The sequence below is a fragment of the Oryza sativa genome, chromosome 7 (genome assembly GCF_034140825.1).
Source record: "Oryza sativa Japonica Group chromosome 7, ASM3414082v1".
Classification (NCBI taxonomy): domain Eukaryota; kingdom Viridiplantae; phylum Streptophyta; class Magnoliopsida; order Poales; family Poaceae; genus Oryza; species Oryza sativa.
The window spans coordinates 19,339,195-19,344,487 of NC_089041.1; the positions used below are offsets into that span (position 1 = coordinate 19,339,195).

The 5,293-nt window shown below is 45.6% G+C and overlaps 1 long non-coding RNA gene across 1 annotated transcript; it reads right to left on the bottom strand.

Annotated features, from left to right (window-relative positions):
- Positions 1–2,882: 2,882 nt before the first annotated feature.
- On the bottom strand, positions 2,883–4,311 carry LOC136357176 (uncharacterized). The gene is made up of 2 exons (XR_010742353.1): positions 3,366–4,311; positions 2,883–3,253 (listed from the first exon to the last, which is right to left on the bottom strand). It is a non-coding gene; the product is annotated as an uncharacterized lncRNA (long non-coding RNA).
- Between the last annotated feature and the right edge of the window lie 982 nt (positions 4,312–5,293).

The following is a 5,293-nucleotide window of genomic DNA, read 5'->3' on the forward strand; positions in this document are numbered from 1 at the left end:
CCTAGGTCTTTAGTAAGCTTCCTAGAAGATTCACCCAAAATCTTCATGGACTGCGACCAACAGTCAAGCTCACAAAGGTGAGTTCCTTCAAGAATGCTCTGCAGGACAACATCTTTGCTAATTAAAGCCAACAGAACTCATTAAGGCATAGCCAACCTGCCTTGCAGCTCACGAGAGTATATGCATCTTCACTTAGAGAGGGTATATATATTGGTACTCTCCTCTAGTTTATTAATGGTTTGTTCTTCCCAGGATCTAATTCACGGGATCTCCGATCACATAGACTGGGTTACCACCATAGTATAACTCACATGGGTCTCAAACCCATCTCCTTCGATGCATTGTCTATCACATTTCGTGATAGTCCCTTCGTGAAGGGATCTGCCAGGTTTCTCGCTGTTTGGATGTAATCCAACGTTATAACTCCGGAGTTTCTTAATTTCCTGACAGACTTCAATCGTCTTTTCACATGTCTAGACGATTTCATATTATCCTTAGAATTATTCACTTTGACAATTACCGTTTGATTGTCACAGTTCATAAGGATAGCCGGCACCGGTTTTTCAACAACAGGCAGATCCATTAATAGATCACGCAACCATTCTGCCTCAACAGTAGCAGTATCCAGTGCCGTTAGCTCTGCTTCCATGGTTGACCTCGTCAAAATTGTCTGTTTGCAAGACCTCCATGAAACAGCACCACCACCCAGTGTGAAAACATATCCACTAGTGGCTTTGATCTCATCCACATCAGAGATCCAGTTAGAATCACTATAACCCTCCAGTACCGCAGGATATCCAGTATAGTGAAGCCCCAATTCCACAGTACCTTTCAGATAGCGCATTACTCGCTCAAGCGCACGCCAGTGATCATCTCCCGGATTAGAGGTAAATCGGCTCAACTTGCTCACAGCAAAGGAGATATCAGGCCTAGTTGCACTAGCCAGGTACATCAACGAGCCAATGATTTGGGAGTATTCCAGTTGATTCCTAGCAATTCTCTTGTTCTTGCGAAGCGACAAGCTAGGATCATAAGGTGTTGGAGAAGGCTTACTATCAATGTAGCCAAAGCGATTCAAGATCTTCTCCACATAATGAGACTGCAAGAGTGTAATCCCATTCTCACCTCTAATTAGCTTAATGTTTAAAATAACATCAGCTACTCCCAAATCTTTCATATCAAAATTTTGAGACAAGAATGATTTAACCTCATTTATCACCTCAATGTTTGTCCCAAATATCAGTATGTCGTCAACATACAAGCACAAAATAACTCCCTCACCCCCACCATGGCGATAGTACACACATTTATCTGCCTCATTGACTGCAAAGCCTGCAGATGTCAATGTTTTGTCAAATTTCTCATGCCATTGCTTAGGAGCTTGTTTCAGACCATACAAAGACTTCAACAATTTGCACACTTTGCCTTCTTGACCTTCAAGTACAAACCCATCAGGTTGATCCATATAGATCTCCTCATCCAGCTCTCCATTAAGAAAAGCTGTCTTAACGTCCATTTGATGAACGAGAAGACCATGTGAGGCTGCTAGGGAAAGTAGCACACGAATTGTGGTCAATCTAGCAACAGGTGAGTAAGTGTCAAAGAAATCTTCGCCTTCTTTCTGAGTATAGCCCTTAGCAACAAGCCGAGCCTTGTACTTTTCAATAGTACCGTCAGGCCTAAGCTTCTTCTTGAACACCCACTTGCACCCCACAGGTTTACACCCATAGGGTCGCTCTGTCACCTCCCAAGTCCCGTTAGCGATAATGGAATCCATTTCACTACGGACAGCCTCCTTCCAGTAGTCTGCATCAGGAGATGCATATGCTTCTGAAATTGACTTAGGAGTGTCATCCACGAGGTACACAGTGAAATCATCACCAAAAGACTTAGCCGTCCTTTGTCTCTTACTCCTTCGAGGAGCTTCACTGACATCCTCCTCAGAGACAAGTTCATGTGTATGTTCAGTTTGTTCTGGTGGTGTGATTGAACTGGGAATTATTTCAGAGGGTTGGTTCGAACCACTATGTGTATCCTTCATTGGGAAAAAGCTCTCAAAGAAGGTAGCATCACGAGACTCCATAATTGTACCAACATGCATGTCCGGTACCTCGGATTTAACTATTAAAAATCTATAGGCAATGCTATGATGAGCATATCCCAGAAAAACACAGTCCACAGTCTTAGGTCCAAGTTTGCGCTTCTTCGTTATTGGTACATTGACTTTCGCCAAGCACCCCCATGTGCGCAAATAAGAAAGTGATGGTTTTCTACCAATCCATATCTCATATGGTGTTTTGTCCTTATTTCTGTTAGGAACTCTGTTTAACACATGATTTGAGGTCAACAATGCCTCCCCCCACCATGCCTTAGGCAGTCCCGCGGTGTCCAACATGGCATTCACCAAGTCAGTCAGTGTGCGGTTCTTCCTTTCAGCAATCCCATTAGACTCGGGAGAATAGGGAGGCGTCCTCTCATGTATGATGCCATGTTCCTCACAGAATAAGTCAAACTCGTTCGAGAAAAACTCTCCACCACGATCAGACCTAAGCCTTTTTATCTTTCTGTCAAGTTGATTTTCAACCTCTGCCTTATAAATTTTAAAATAGTCTAGAGCCTCGTCTTTCGTTTTCAACAAGTACACATAGCAAAATCTAGTAGCATCATCAATCAATGTCATGAAATATCGTTTTCCACCCTTCGTCAACACCCCATTCATTTCACAAAGATCTGAATGTAGGAGTTCTAGTGGTGCCAAGTTTCTCTCCTCGGCAGCCTTGTGAGGCTTGCGAGGTTGCTTCGATTGCACACAACTATGGCACTTAGAACCTTTGACAATGGAAAACTTAGGAATTAAACACATGCTGGAAAGCCGAGACATCAAGCCAAAATTAATATGACATAAACGTGAATGCCAAACATTAGCCTCATCATCCACACTGCCACAAATATGGTTCACAGACTTATTGCAGAAATCAGAAAGGGAAAAGCGGAACAGGCCTCCGCACTCATAACCTTTACCAATAAAATATCCATGTTTAGACACGACTACTTTATTAGACTCAAAAACCAACTTAAATCCGTCTCTAGTCAGACGGGAGCCACTAACAAGATTCCTGTCGATAGAAGGGACATGCTGCACGTTCTTCAGCTGCACGATCTTTCCCGAAGTAAACTTCAGATCTACCGTGCCAACACCATGAACAGAAGCATGTGACCCATTCCCCATTAGGACGGTGGAACCCCGTGCGACCTGATAAGAAGAAAACAATGAGATGTCAGCACAAACATGTACATTGGCCCCAGTATCAACCCACCAATTAGTAGATTGATTAACTGAAAAAACAGTAGGTAAATTACCATACCCGCTTCCATCTCCAGTGTTGCCAATGGTCACATTAGCAGACTTAGAAGTCTGCCCTGCAGGTGCCTTCATCCCCTTGCGTTGTGGACACTTCCTAGCCAGATGACCAACTTGGCCACACACAAAGCAAGTCCTCTCATCCTGATTAGGATTGTTGTTGTTCTTCTTCTGCTTCTTGAAGTTGGTGGTCTGCTGAGCTTTGTATTTCCCCTTGCTCTTGTTCTGGGCCTTGTGCACAACATTGGCACTGGACTGCCCACCATCGCCCTTAGACGCGGCATCTTTTTCCCGAGCTTTCTCCTCAACATCAAGAGACGCAATCAACCCCTCAACGGAGTATTCCTGTCTCTTGTGTTTGAGTGCAGTACCGAAACTCCTCCAAGATGGAGGTAGTTTTGCAATAATGCACCCGGCCACAAATTTGTCGGGTAAGACACACTTAAGGAGTTCGAGTTCCTTAGCCATGGTTTGTATCTCATGAGCCTGTTCGACTACAGAACGGTTGTCAGCCATTTTGTAGTCATGAAACTGCTCCATGATATACAGATCATTGCTAGCATCAGTAGCACCGAATTTAGTATTCAGTGCATCCCACAACTCCTTAGCGTCGGTCATATGCATATACACCTCGACCAGACGATCGCCAAGAACGCTAAGAATGCATCCCACAAAGAGAGTAGTGGCTTCCTCGAATTGCTTCTGCTGTTCAGCAGTAAGAACTCCTTCAGGTTTGCCAGTACTCACCCAGAAGCATTTCATAGCTGTCAGCCACAGAGTGACCCTGATCTGCCATCTCTTAAAATGCACACCGGTGAATTTATCCGGCCTCAGTGCATCGGCAAAACCAGCCATAGTAAAATCACAGTGCCTATAATAAGGTTTTTGGATTGTTGAGATTATGGGCATATAATGATTTAATTTATTCCATAAATAAGTCATGACATTACAGATGAAAATTAGCATGAACGCATCATTAGATCTACACATGTAAACTACGCAGAATAACATGAACAGATCAAATATGCGCAACATATTGAACACGTACCGAGGTGACGAAAAGACCGGCTGCTTGGTCGAAACTTTTCGCAGGTGTCTACGAAGGCACGAAACACGCGAGCGAAGAGGAAGGCGAGCCGTCGCGAACGAACAGGGAGCAGTCGCGCGAAGCGCTTCCCAAAAACCTTATTGCCGCCTTCTCCCGGTGCAGGACGTCAAAAGCAGAGGTTCCGGAGACCTGCTCTCCCGATCGCTGGTGCACGCCGGCGAGCGGGATGGAGTAGTCTACGAGCGACGGCGCAGTACAGAGTAGGAGGCAAACCCTAGATTGATTTTCGCATATATTGCGTGAAGACGGCGGGTCGGTTTATATAGAGAAAGGTCGCTTGATCAGGGCGCCCGCACGATCTCTACTGCGCGTAACCGAACCGGATAAGTCGCGCGTAACTTATCCGGACTCCACGCCGTTTGCACGCATCGGATTTTTCGGAACGTTTCCAAAACAAAAACGAATCCGAATTTGCAGCAAAACAAAACTGCAAAAAGAGGCTGCATCTGCGCAAGGGTGAGGAGCCAATTTTTCGGACCATTCGACGCGTACGTCGTGCACGCGCGCCGCCTGCCCTGCCCAGGCCAGGCGAGGCGAGCGAGCGCGCGCGTGTGTTTCCCCTCTTCTCTCCACCACACATGCTTCAAGTGGCTAGGAGGGCATCCTCCCTTTTAAGGAGGTCCCCCTCTCCTAGAATAAGCAAGGTGGTACTAAACTCCACATGCATGCCATCCCATGAGGTGGGCTTTTGTGATTTTCCAAAGAATTAATCTTCGAGTGGGCTAAGACCCATTCATTAATTCCAACAATCCGAGGCTAGCTTGGGCCGGCCTGTCAGTCTCAGTCACTTCCTCCTCGCCCGATGGCTGCTTCGCCAAGGACGT